The sequence below is a fragment of the Peromyscus leucopus genome, chromosome 1, assembly GCF_004664715.2.
Source record: "Peromyscus leucopus breed LL Stock chromosome 1, UCI_PerLeu_2.1, whole genome shotgun sequence".
NCBI lineage: Eukaryota > Metazoa > Chordata > Mammalia > Rodentia > Cricetidae > Peromyscus > Peromyscus leucopus.
This window is the reverse complement of record NC_051063.1, coordinates 53,687,791-53,701,984: the sequence shown is the minus strand read 5'-3', so window position 1 is coordinate 53,701,984 and position 14,194 is coordinate 53,687,791. Positions and strand designations below refer to the sequence as shown.

General features: G+C 51.5%; 1 protein-coding gene across 1 annotated transcript in view; it reads left to right on the top strand.

The window, feature by feature from the left end:
- Positions 1–11,434: 11,434 nt before the first annotated feature.
- Positions 11,435–14,194, top strand: part of Ahnak (AHNAK nucleoprotein) — a 30,319-nt gene continuing 27,559 nt past the window's right edge. Inside the window, 1 exon segment of the mRNA XM_028857949.2 lies at positions 11,435–11,599. The gene's annotated coding sequence lies outside the window, so the exon portion shown is untranslated.

Below are 14,194 nucleotides of genomic sequence, written 5' to 3'. Positions count from 1 at the left end.
ACGCTGAGCCATGGAGTGGCTCACGGTATGCAGAGGAGGTTCTTGTCATAGCTGTTGTCTTCTGTATCTGTAGGGATTGGGTTCCTGGAGTCACCTCATGTCCTTGAGTCCTCATGCTCAGACACTTTATGTAAATGGTGCAGATGCTTTCATAGGACCTACACATATCCAGTGCAGTTAAGTGCTCTACAGAAAATAATGGTGAGAAAATACCTGCTCAGGGTGTAGGTCGTTTTGTTGGATGTGGGTGTGCACATGCACTGTGGTCAAACCCAGGGCCTTAAGCATACTAGCTCCCCAGTTGCCAAGTGTTGGAAAGGCTTATTTCCTCACGGGGTGGGATGAGTGGGTGGGTGGCACTATCCAGGCCTGCTGTTTAAATGCTACAAATATACTAGAAGACTAGCTATTTGGGATAGACACTTGTTTCTTGGCTATGGATCAGCTCTGGTCATATCCCCCCCCTTTTTTTTTTTTTAATTTATTCATTATGTATACAGTATTCTGCCTGCATATATGGCTGCAGGCCAGAAGAGGGCGCCAGATCTCATTACAGATGGTTGTGAGCCACCATGTGGTTGCTGGGTATTGAACTCAGGACCTCTGGAAGAGCAGTCAGTACTCTTAATCGCTGAGCTATCTCTCCAGCCCCATATCCTTTGTTTTAAAGGTGTGTGTGTGTACACACTGCATGAATATGAAGGTACCCCAGAAGGCCAGAAGAGGGCGTTTGAGCCCCCATAGCTGGAGTTATAGGCAATTGTGAGTTGCCCAATGTAGGTTCTGGGAACTAAACTCAGGTCATCTGGAAGAGAAAGCGCTCTTAACTGCTGAGCCGTCTTTTAGCTTCCGGTTTGTCTCTAAAACAGTTCTTGCTATGTAGTCCAGGCTGGCTTCAAACTTAAGACCCTGCCTCAGCCTCCCCAGTTTAGAATTAAACGTGTCGGTGGGTGCTACCACCCAGGGATTGGTGTCTCTGCTTTCTAATAGGGGAAGTTCAGGGGTGGTTCACAGGAACTCCAGATAAACACACTGAGGAGTCACATCCAGTAGGTGTCACTCTGAAGCATGGAATACCAACCAAGTCATTGTGATTTTTACCTAATATTCTACTGAGGCCAATAGTTACTGTTAACCCCCCACTCTGAACTTGATTTTAATACATTTTAAGGATTTTTTTTTTTTTTTAAAATAGGGTCTCACTGTAGCCTCGACTAGCAGTGATCCTTTCGGCTTTCCAAGTGCTGGAGTTACAGGAATGAGCTACCATATCCAGATGTTTCCCTAAGTTTTAATAGCTCACATTAGAAATTAGAAACAGCCGGGTGGTGGCGGCGGCGGTGCATGCCTTTAATCCCAGCACTTATGAGGCAGAGGCAGTCGGATCTCTGAGTTCGAGGCCTGCCTGGGCTACAGAGTGAGTTCCAGGAAAGGTGCAAAGCTACACAGAGAAACCCTGTCTTGATAAATTTGGAAAAAAAAAAAAAAAAAAAGCAGAAACTAGGCTGGGTCCATACCTCAGTGTGGTATGAGAGTGCTCGCCTAGTATCTGTGGTGCCCTGTGGTCAATCCTGTACTGCATAAATCCGATGTGGTGCCATATGCCTGTAATCTCAGCATCCAGAAGGCAGAGGCAAAACTGTTGCAAGTTTGAGGCCATTTCAAGTATTGCCAGATCACTCAGTGCTACATAGTGAAACTGTTTGTAATTAGAGGGCAGAAGGGCAGGTTTGGTGTCACCCACCCTTCTGGAAGAAGAGGCTAGCCTGGACTACCTAACAACCTATGTCAAAAAGCAAAGGGATCAGAGACTAGTAAGTGCAGAAAGTTGCCTTCGATCATCTCTGGTACAGGGTTTTGTGTTTGGGTTTTCTTATCCATCCTTAGTCTGGGCATAGGAGAAGGATCTTGGAGGGATGAGGATAACCTTACCAGGAACAGGACTATTTCGGATCTGGTGTTGGGGCCTGCAGCTGGGGTTTTGTTAGAGTGGGTGGCTAGTGAGAGCTCTGGTTTGGAATCTGCATGGCTGAGGATGGGTTGGTTCTTGCTCCAACGCTGCTCCCAGGCAGCTCATCTTGAGTTGGATCCAAACTTGTCTCCTGTGCAGTTTGGCCTCCTGGCTGTTCTCACAGTACTGGATGCTGGTGTGGGGTGTGTCTGTGTCTTTGTTGCTGGGGCCTCACTGAACCTGTCAGACTCCTAAATTCCATTTCCCACCCCACCCCTCCTCTTGTGCAGCCTTCACTCTGTGTCCGCTTCAACTTCCCAACAGCTGAGGCAAGAAGGCCACCTGTGTGCCTCTTCAGGGGTGGCCTTTTCCTAGGAGGAAGGCCTGGCTGTAGAAGGGTGGGCTTCCTTGGGGTGGGCCAGGGTTTGGGCAGCAGGCTGCCTGGCAGCCTTCTTGGTCTGGACTGGAGGTGTGCAGGGACCCTCACCTTCATCCTCCCTCCTCTCTGCAGGAAGGGTGACTCATCTGCATGTCCTGCTTCATGCTTTTGATTCTGGTGGTTGGGTGCAGGGTGCAGGGTGGCCAGGTTGTTAGGTAAAGCCTGTACCTGGAGACCAGTACACACAGCTGAGGAGAGGGTATGGAAGGCTGCTGGGATGGGCCCCTGGCAAGGGTTAACAGGAGTTTCTAGTGTGTGGGGGGGTGCAGCCGGGGAGCACATCTGGGCTTAGTTCTGTCCCGCCCTGCCCTGGGGAGGCCTGAGTCACCACAGTGCCAGCCTGGCCTTCCCCCATCTCAGCTTGGGCTGGAGGTATTGTGTTAGAGCCTAGTCTGCCTCTGCCATCAGCCACCAATACAAGTGTGAGCCTGTGAATGTTTCTGGGTGCTAGGTAGTTTTCCTTGTGTGCCAGGGGCTCCATGCCACCAGCCACTGTCTAGAGTTGGCAGCACTATGCACACAAGCTGGCAGAGTTGGGGGTCAAGGGCAGAAGGGTGTTGGGAATGGGTCACCTGAGAACACAATAGGATCTTGGAAAACTAGTGGAATGAGGGAAGGAGGCCATTGTATCCCCACTTAATGGGCAGACTCAGAGCTCAGAGGGAGGTTGAAAAAAGAGGGGTCAAGGCCTAAAGTTGCAGTTGACTCAGATACAATCGTTGCAGAGCCTGGAGTGTGAATGGGAAGGCAGAGCCTTGGCTTAGTTTGTAGATAAGCCAGTAGATACTGGTCATAAGCAGCTATTTTAGCTTTGCTGGCAATTCTGCACAAGTCACTTATTACAATTAAAATTTTTTAAAGTTCTTCCAAGATGGACCTAGATTGTCTTTTTTTTAAAAATTCATATCTTGCTCTGAGCCAGATCTGGACAGCTGCTTCTCACTGGGTTGGACCCATCCCACCAGCTGCCCACATGCCCCAAATGTGCCACTTCCCCCTTTGAAAGATGAGGGGGGTGCATACTCGAGTGTTGAAGAGGAATGAAGTGCCTTGAGTGCCCCACCCAGGCATTTCTGAAATTAAGTTTCCATGGCAACCAGCACTTCTCAGAACTCAGAATGTCCCTCCATACATATCAGATGGATTGTGGTAGGTGGCTCTAGCTTGCCCAGACTCTTGCAGTGGGAGACTAACAGTATAGTGTAACGTCGTCATTTGTTCTGGTCCTCTGTGTTTAGATATAATTAAGAGTTCCCACCCTGTTTGCTTTCCTAATGCTGTGCAGCTGAAATATTGATGCCCCTGAAAGTTAGAGATGCTGCCACCTGCTCCTGTCTGTGTGCTCTAATCAGGCTGGCATGGCTCCCAGAGTAGACCGTTTCTTACTCCAGTGAAATTCTGGGATGTCCTGTGCTTCAGTGCCTTGGGCTTGGGTAGAGACCCTTCTCCAGGGGATGGCTGTAGAGTATTACTATTCACTTTAATTATAAGAGGAAAAATACCTTGGGTATTGTAGTAGTGGTTCATTTGGATATCTCAGTTTCTGCGTCCCCCTCCAGTAGTCCAAATCCCCCTTTTATTTCCCTGATTTTCACAGGAAGCCTGTAGATTTTTTTTTTTTTTTTTTTTTTGAAAAGAGGGTCTTAGGTAACTTGGGCTAGCCTTGAACTCATACAGCAGGGAATGACCTTGTTCTATTCTCCCTTCACCTTAGTGCTAGGATCCCAGGTGTGTGATACTGTGACTGGATTATATAATGCTGGGGAACCCATGGCTTTGTGCATGTTCAGAAAGTTCTCTACCAATTGAGCTACATCCCCACCCCTGACTGTACAGATCAGGAGCTGGGTGGCCAGACTGTGGCACTATTTTCTGATAGGATCTCCCATGGAATGTGCCTCTATTTCCAGCTGTCCCATCCCCATGCAGCAGCAGCAGCTGTCATGTGAAAGCGTGGAGCTGGCTCAGCCCTTTTGCAGTTATCCGGCTGGTTCTGCCAGGACTGGGGGTGGACAGTGAAGAAGATGGGCAGAGCTAATGGTAGTTGGGAGCATGGCAGGGCATGAGGGAGCTGGTGGAGCTAAGGAGAACCGGCTTTGAGGGCTGAGAAGGGTTGTCCTGGTCAAGTGGGAGGAGTAGAGGGCAGCTGAACAGGAAAGGGAGGCAGAAAGGCTTCCGTCACAGGAAGTGGGGCATTGAGATGGGAGGACAACTTTGTAGACGCAAGGGAGAGTTTTCTAGCGGGACCCTAGCCAGTCAGGGAGATCCTCATTTCCCCTGACTCACTGCAGAGCTATAGTCCTTTACCATGTGGTGCTTGAGTCACCCAGTTACCTAGGGTGTTGGCTGCCTTATGGTGGCAGTGCCTCTGCCTGGCCCCGCCCAGTCCCACCCATTCCCATTCATTTCTGCTGTTAGGACAGGGGTTAGTAAACACACCCCTTTTATCCCACTCTTCAAATAGTAACTATCCATTTCTTTGACTCAGCCTTACAGAATGTACCTCACTCAGGGACTGTCAGAAAAACCATCTCAAGTCATCCTTTATTTCACATGTGAATGAACTGGAGCCCAGAGAGGGGAAGTGACTTATCACACATACTTCCCAGTCTCAGTTCTTAGAGCCGAATCTGAGTCACCTCTACTCCTAAGTAGGAGAACACTTCGCTGAAGCTGATGGTAATTACAGTGGACACAGAATGTAACTTTTGGAGGACAGAGAGGCGGTGGCTTCTAAAGGTTCCAGCAGCTCGATGCTCTGTGCTAAGAAGCCTAGAAGTGAAGCAAGCCCCAGGGCAGGGTCAGCTACAGCAATAAGTCTGGAGTGGGCAGAGGGCACAGGGTGTAGCAGAGGCAAGACTGAGTGACAGGAACCTCAACTATGCGGTGACTCAGGCTCTGGGCAGCCTAGGCCCTTCCTTCTCTCCTCGGCCTGATCTCCTTAAGCTGGGCTTGGGGAAGTGTGAACAGAAGAGGGAGGAAACCCGGGCTGGCCTTCCTTTTCCCAGGAAGGCAGAGGAAATTGGAAAGCTGAGTTCCGGGGAAGAGTCAAGGCTGGCATTCCCCAATCTCTCTGTTCCTCCCTGTCCCTTTGGGGAGGACAGCAGGCTGGGACAGTTCTGATCACTCCAACCCCCTCCCTCTGCTCCTGTTTACAGCACTGCCTGCCTGTTCTGCCTCCCGCCTTCCCTCCCCTCTCCCGAGCAATCATGCTTTGCCTTGATTTTCTCTTCTCTGATCTCCCACAGCATCCCCATGCCTGAAGTTTGCCTGTTGCTGGTGTGGGTACTCACCCTTCCCTCTGTTCAGCTCTTTTCCTTTCTCTGGGATAGTCTTTCTAACACTTCCTTCCAGGCTTCTGTCTCTGAGTCAGCCCCATCATCCTTAACCAACTTTAACTTGGACTCCACTTGGGCCTAAAGATTTCATTAGGACCCAGTGCCATGGAAGGTTTCCCTGTATTTGAGCATTCAGGAAGTCCTTATTTGAAGTTTGAGGTTAGTTACAGGCTGAGATTTGCACTGACCGGGGGAAGAGCGATCTTAATTTGGTTAAGAGGGAAGAGTTCAGAGTTTGAGAATTGCTTAGGAAATGTTTAGTTTCCAGAACTACCCAATTGGTTGGCTGGAAAAGACGATAGATTAGGAAGAGCTCAGAGTGAATGGAGAAGGGCCTGTTTAACAGGGTCCACCAGTCCTGGGGCTGGGTGGGTGGAGGTAGGCTCTGGGAGAACCCCATGGCCCTCAGAAGAGTTGGCAGTCATTTTTCTGTGTCTAAGTGTGCCATCCAAAGGGACCTTCAGTGTGTGTGTGTGTGTGTGTGTGTGTGTGTGTGTGTGTGTGTGTGTGTTATGTTTCTAAAGAGACTGAAAACCGACAGCATACTTTTGCTTCCTTTCTGGGACCACACTTGAAAAGCTGTTGGCTTTTTTTTTTCTTTAATGTACTGATTTCAGAAAAAGGGACTGTGGCAAGAAGGGAGGGGAAGGGGAATCCCCTGGCAGAGGGCCCATCCACAGAGCTCCCTTTGTGGTTACTATGGAAACAGGCATAATAGGAACAAAACATAGGCATGTTGCTTAGCAACCTAGGAGCTACAGGTTTGTCACACACACATACTCATAACTCCTTCATTTCAGGGAAACCCCCCAGGGTAGGAGCGTCATTTCTGGAAGCTGGGTTATCCCAGTGATGAGTCCTAGAGCTCATGTAGCTTTGCCTGTGAGTCTGGAGGACTGAGGTGTAGGTACCTCTGATACAGTGCCAACCTTCCAGCTGACCTAAACCCAGGCTGCTGTTGACAGGAGTCTGAAAGCTTGATGAAAACACGGGTTTCCTTTTCAGTGTTAGAACAGAGGAGACTCTTAAAAGTGAGCGTGGTGTGTGTGTGTGTGTGTGTGTGTGAGAGAGAGAGAGAGAGGAGAGAGAGAGAGAGAGAGAGAAGAGAGAGAGAGAGAGAGAGAGAGAGAGAGAGAGAGACATGCATCTGACATTGGGTGTGGGACAGCGGAATAAAAGGGTAGAAAACAGAACTGGCAGGGAACTGAAGACAAGGTGGGGTTGTGAGACATTCCTTCTGGACTGTGGCTGTAGGGCAGCGATTCCATCCGCTGAGTTCCCTCTTGTCTACTTCACTGACACAAGTCCTTGGCCCAGTGTTGGATGGACAATAATGTTTGTGCAGCTGCAGCAAAGATCTGCAAGTAGGGCAATTGTTCCCTGGGGGTTGACAGTCTGGAAAAGATGTGATAGAGAGGCAAGACACTTGTACAAAGAATAAGGATTTTAGAGCCAGTTATCCGGAGAGCACTCCTGAACATGTCACTGAAGGCTGAGGATATACCTTAGTGGTGGCGTGTTTGCCTAGTATCGATCACTCGCTGGCTTTGATCACTAGCATCACAGTAAATAACTTGTTTCTGAGTGATTGCTGCATGTCTGCCAGTCCCCCCTCCCCCCCCCCAGCACACGAGGAGGAACATCCCCTGTCTTTGGGAGTGTAAATGTGAGTGGGAACTTTAATTTTTCCTTTGCCAGCTCTGTGACTGTAGGTATTTCAGTAACCCCTCTGAGACCATTTCCTCATCAAGGACCTCTCTCTCAGGGTATGTGAGGCCTCAGTGAGCTGATGGGCGAAAAGAGTCACATACGGGCTGGAGAGATGGCTCAGTGGTTAAGAGCACTGACTGCTCTTCCAGAGGTCCCGAGTTCAATTTCCAGCAACCACATGGTGGCTCACAACCACCGATAATGAAATCTGGTGCTGTCTTCTGGCCTGCAAGGACACATATAGGCAGAACACTGTATACATAATAAATAAATCTAAAAAAAAAAAAAAACAATTAAATGTTTGTTTTAAAAAAAGAGTCACACACAATGGCTGTTAGGGTGGGATTTCCACAGAAAACTTTTGTGTGTGTGCTTTTTTGAGACAAGGTCTCACTGTAACCCAGGCTGGCTTGGAACTATATAGTCCAAACTGGCCTGCAGCTCAGTGATCCTCCTGTCTCACCTCACTGAGCGTTCAGATTACAGTCATGGAACTGTCATCACAGTTCTGGAAACTTGAAAACAACCCCTTCCTCCGGGCTAGTTAGGAAACCCCAGGTCTGGTTCTAATCGAACTATCATGATCTTTAAGGAGCTGGGTCGAGGTTATCCCTTCTCTGTTCTCTTGGCCTGGAATGGGACAGGAGCCAGTTCCCAGAACTCGGCCCTGACCAGGTAACCTTGGCATGTTTAACCCTGAGTGAAGTGTCTGGACAGTGATCCCTGCTCTGCTAACTGCTCCAAAAGCCAGCATTGCCCTCCTGCCTTCTTCCCTGTTGACCGAGAGGGTGGCCAGAACAAACAGTGGGGCAGTACCATTGGCTCAGAGCCCAGGAAGCTCGCTCTCCTGAGAGGACGGACTGAGGACGGATGGACGGATGGACGCAGTTGAGGTGACTGATGCTCACATCCCTTCCTTTTCTTCTTTCTCTCCTGTGCCAACCTCCTTCCCCCTCCCCCACGCCACCCCACCTGGAGTGCTCCTTGCAGATACCCAGTGTTTCTGGGCTTACATCACATCATAGCCACCTTCCTGAAAGCCCTGGGATAAATGAATCAATTTCCTTTTGAACATTAGGAAACTTGTTCTTCCAAGGAATCAAATGAAGATTCATTTCAAAGTGAAACATCTGTTGGTAAACGATTAACTGGTGACTTTTGGGGAGAGTGTCTGAGTAGAGAAAAAGGGAGAAATTTAATTTTTGTTTTTTTGAGACAAGGTATTATGTAGCCTAGGCTGACTTTGAACCCTTTATGTAGGCAAGGTCACAGATGACTCTGACTCCTAGGGGTTGGGGCCAGACAGTCTCAGAGTGTACCACCAAACTAGGCAGAAGTTCAGTTTTTATTGTTCTACTTCTCTGTATTGCTTAAATCTCAAGGGTTGGGATGCAGCTCAGTCGTACAGTGTTCATTTTATCATGTAAGAGGCCTTGGGTTTGATTCCTAGCACATACAAACAACAAAGACCTAACAAATACCCCTCATCACTATGGAGGCATTGCTTTTTTTTTTTTTTTTTTTTAATGTCAACAAGGATTACCTGGTTTGCAGAGTACTTTATCTTATTCTTGGTCTATGTTTAAGAAATAAATGCTATTTATATGTAGATAGGGTCTCACTATGTAGCCCAGGTTGGCCTCAAACTCACAGAAGTTGCCAGTTATTGCCTCTTGAGTGCTGGGATTAGAGGTATGCACCATCATACCTGGTTCAATAAATGTATGCATACGGATTTAAAATGAGTGAAATCAAATGTCTTGGTGTGGTGAACATTTGAGAGGCTGAGTTGGAGTTGCTGTACACATGAGGACAACCAAACCTATATTGTGAATTCCAGGCCAGCCTGGGCTACATTGTAAAACCCGTTTCAATACATCACGATTAAGCCGGGTGGTGGTGGCACACGCTTTTAATCCCAGCACTTGGGAGGCAGAGGCAGGTGGATCTCTGTGAGTTCCAGGCCAGCCTGGGCTATCAAGTGAGTTCCAGGAAAGGCGCAAAGCTACACAGAGAAACCCTGTCTCAAAAAACCAAAAAAAAAAAAAAAAAATAAATAAATAAATAAATCACGATTGATTGAGGGCTAGCCTAGGAGATGACTCAGCCTGTTAAGTCACTTGTCACCAAGCCTGATGACCTGTTTGATCCCAGGACCCACGTGGTGGAAGGAGAGAACCAACTCCAGGTTGTCCTCTGACCTCCACATGTGCATGCACGCTAAATAAATAAATTCAAGAATGACTGGCTCTTGAGTTTTTTTTTTTTTTTTTTTTTTGAGTTATGTTTTGACCTGATCCTTACTGTGTTATCTCTGGTGGCCTGGAACTCACTACTATGTAGCTCCTAGTGAGTGCTGGGAAAGGCGTGGATTTTTTTTTTTTTTTTTTAAAAGGTTGAGCCTATGACAGACAGTGTGCTCGTGATGATGTCTGGTAGGGTTGAGTCACTAGATGAGAGAGAGAGAGAGAGAGAGAGAGAGAGAGAGAGAGAGAGAGAGAGAGAGAGAGAGAGAGAGAATGTTAGTGGCCAATTCTCTGCCTTGCCTGTCTTTACATGTCCATGCCTGTCTGAATTTCTGCCTTGTTTCTCCACCTTGGCGTGTCCATTATATGTGTCTGTCGTCTGTCACTCCCTGCTGTTGCGTCCCCTCCCCCCCACCGCCTGTACCCTGTGTGGTAACTGGACCTGGACACAGCCCCCAGGGCTGGCAGGAGACTTGCCTGATATTTTTAGCCTGTAAACATGTTTGCCATTTCAGAGGACAGGGCAGGGCTGGTCTCAGCACCAGCCCACTCATGATCTTGGAGCGAAGGAGCTCCTACCTCAGGCCAAGGTCTCGGTTCTCCAGCCTGAGGTCTCTTGGGGCATTTGGAAAGGAAGGGAAACTGGAGTGGGCAGTTGGGGAGCCACTTGCCAGGGAGGGTAGAACTCTTGGGGAAGAAGAAAAAGGGAGGTGTGTGGGGAGGATGTAGCCAGAAGGTCCCTGCAACCCCGTCATTAAGCATTTAATAAAATCCACATCTAGTTAGAAGTGGCTGTGGGAAATGGCCATAAACTGGGGAGCTGAACAACTTGCAAATGGGGATGTGGGGGAGGGGCCGCGGGGTAGGAGAAAGACTGAGGAGGCAAAGAAAAAGCTGCATCTTGGGTTCCCCAAGGTTAGTGCGGCATGGTGGCCCACACCTTTAATCCCGGGAGGCAGAGGCAGGCGAAGCTGTGAGGCTACCGGGGTCTAGCCAGATCCAGGACGGCCGGGGCTACATAGACTGCTGCCCTCCAAACAAAACAACAAAACCCCCAAACAGCGTGGGGACAGTGTCTGCAGAAGAGGGTGAGCAAGCAGCCTCGTGACTCACTGGTCCAGGGGCTGCAGGCCTGACTCTGGGGTCGCGGCAGTGGCTGAACAGCACCGTGATATGGTGCATAGGTGATCCCATTTCTAGGGGTTGGGGGCTGAGTCTTAAGAGTCAGCATGTTTTGTAGAAGGAGATGAGAGGGCCTCGAGAAAGTCTGAAGGTGAGAAATGGGTGCGGCTGCAAGAAGCTTGGGAACCAAGACAGGAGGCTAGGGCCTGGGACTGAAGTGTCTAAGCTTGAGAGAAAGCTCAAAGGTCTGTGTTGAGGCTGGAGGTCGAGGCTGAATCATCTGAGCTGCTTGGCTCTTCCTGCAGAAGGGGCTGACGCTGAATTCCAACTGTGAGGGTGAGCCCCTGCACTTGCGTGCTTCCAGGAATTGCTTGCCGGTGGAAGCACACACTGCTCAACCTGGGGTGGGAAGATCCAGACCCGGGACAGGAGCAATAGATGGGATAGGGGAAGGGAATAGGCGACGCCTCCTCGTCCCTGAGCCCCCTCGCCAGTCTCCCCTCACCAGCCCACTCCCGGGTGGCTTCAGCGTTGGTCTCGCTCTCGGGTCCCAGCCCTGCTCGGGCCCCGCCCGGCCCCGCCCTCTCCCCACAGCTCGGGGCAGACCCGCCCGAGTTACAAGAGCCGCCTCCGCGCGCGGGGGCCCGGCCACTTGGAGCAGCTCTGCCGCGGGGACTGCACTGTCCGCCCTGCCAGACCCGCCCCGACTGGGGCTCGCCGTCGCCAGCAGTCACAGCACTGCGACCTCGGGCCCTACGCCGACTATGGCTGCGTCCTGGGACTGAGCCCGCAGGTAGGGGAAGCGAAGCGCAGGGTAGTGCGGTCTGGAGCTAGGGCATGGGTGGCCAGGGGAGGGAGGGACTCGGGCGACGTGCATTTGCGGTAGTGTCACTGCGAGGGTTCCAACAGTTAAGAGCAAACCCGGCCGCCTGTGGCTGCCGAGGCAGGAGACGCGTCGCGCTTCGGGAGTGGAGCTCTCTCCTCCGGAGTTGGGGCACAAGTCGGGCTAAGTTAGAAAATCGCTTCGATATGTGCTTTGATGCGCTTTATGTTTTTCCTGTGGGCGGACTGTCGTCCCAACTGCTCTGCAGGGCGCAGCGTTCCTGGCCTGGTGGCCCCTGTCCCACCCCTTCACTTTGGGGCGGTGGCTCGGAGCGCTGCTGGGTTCCTATTCCATGTTTACTGGAAAAGTTTTCCGAGATCCCCGTCGCAGTTCTCCCGCCCCTCCGGCGCCCCTCCACCGCGTACCCCCTCTGCTGTCCTTCGCGGCTCTCCACACCTCCGCCCCGAACTCCGCGTCCGGAGTCCCCTCAGCCCCACCCTGCTCTGTACCACCAGCCTCTCCCTTTCTGGCTCCTAGGGGCGCCTTCAGCAGCTCCCCTTCAGCCGCCCCGCCCTAGTCTTGCCCCTCCGTGTTCCCAGATCCAGAAGACTCCCTTCTTCCTCCAGGGCGTCGGAGCCTGGAAGTTTGCAGCGCGCCTCCCTGCGGGATGGGTGGGAGTGGGGGTGGGGGACATAATTAGGGAGATTCCTGCGCTGGAGTGGGCGGGGAGGGGGGCTGTGCAAGCGACTCAGTCCCCAGAACCTCCCTTGCTCCTTCTAGAGGCGGTGCTTTCTCCCCACCCCACCCCACTCCCAAACTCGTCCGGGCGGGATGGCCCCCGCCCCAGCGCCTGGCTAGACGCCAGCAGCCTGAGGAATGTAGTGGTTGGAGCCGGTGACTAATTCAAACCAGAATTCGGGGGGGGGGGGGAGTGGTGAGGGGCAAAAGGGAGGGGGAAAGGGGCAGTGAGTAGGCGGTGGGGGCCAGAGCGCTGGGCGTAGGTGAAGGACTTCACTGCGCTCTCTGGAACCCTCCACTTTTGCGGTGTGAGCCAGCGGAGAGGGCGGAGGCGGGGGGGGCGAGATCCTGCTGTGGGGTTGGAAAGGCAGCATGCTTAGGGTGTGTGCAGAGAGCTGTGTTATGTAAGGCTTTCCCATGCAGGGAGGGGATGTGCAGTGTGCAAGGGCCTGGGCCTCCTTTGGCCAGAAACCCCTTCCAGCGCCAGGGCGGGTTTGGGGGGAACACAGAACCTTGGTGGTGCTGGGTTGGCAGCAGGGCTAGCTGTACTTGGCGGCAGCATTGGAAGACTCTTAGAGGGGACCTGGGGATGTCCTACAACTCAAACTGGGCCCCGACAATGTAGAGTGTTAACGGTGCGTGCGTGCGTGCGTGCGTGCGTGTGTGTGTGTGTGTGTGTGTGTGTGTGTGCGCGCGCGTGTGTGTGTGTGTGCACGCGCGCGTGCGCGTTGTGCGTGTGTGTGGTGTGTGTGTGTGCGGGTGTTTGCCTTCGCCCTCTGTCACTTCTGCATAGTCTGAGCACAGAAGATTTGCACGAACAGGGCCTGCGTTGGCTCCCTGGTTTGGCAGGGTGTGGCCCTGAGCTGTCTTCGAGGCCACGAGGTGCTCCGGGGTGCTTGTATTCTCAGTGTTCCTGTTCTGGGGAGGGCATCTGTAGAAAAGCTTCCTGATGTAGTTGGGGTCCTTGGAGAGTGACCTGGAATTCCCAGGAGAAAAAGGACCCAGAGGTCTACTTCTGTCCCCAGAACACTGCTGGACTCCCAATAAATGGCTTTGAAACAGTCCCATTAAAATTTAACCTCAATGAAAGGGACCATCTCCACGGTACCCCTTTTCTAACAGCAGCCTAACCTATGATAGGTGTTGGGCTGAGTTCACAGGATCCAGGGATTCAGCTGGTACCGTCCTCATAGGTGTGTGTGTGTGTGTGTGTGTGTGTGTGTGTGTGTGTGTGTGTGTGTAGGGCAGACAGGAAGATGCCGTAGGAAATGTTGAAGGGTCTCTACCCCTACTGAGAGTAGTTTAGGTGAACAGAACTGCTTTGGTTGTGCCCCGTGAGGGAAGTCCCTAGGGTAGGGTGGGTCTCTTTTCACTTTCCCAAGCTGAAGGAACCATTAGCTTCCTTCTCTTACCTTGAGAACCTACAGGGCTAGGCCTGCATCTGGGATGCAGAGTGTGCAGACTGTGAGGGAGAAGGGAACCCCTCACTTAAGGGCACTTCCCTGCTCTGAGCTGAGACATGGGGCAAGGACGTGGGAGCGTGGAGGCTGAGCTAGAAAAGGACTCGGGGGCCCTGGGTGCTGATAGGGATGACATCTGGAAGGTGTCTGAACTCCTTTCTAGATCTCCCGTCCCTAAGAGGTTATGCAAAGGGACCTTGCTAAGAGAACCAGGACATTCAGGGAGACATGTGAGTCATTCAAGGCTTAGTGCGGATAATATGGAGGTCAGCAGCCACGCAAAGGGTCTTGGCCTAGCACCCCATAGAGCTGAGGACTAGCCAGACTCAGTGGTTCAAGGGTGGGGCTCCAGGTCCAGGAAAGGGCA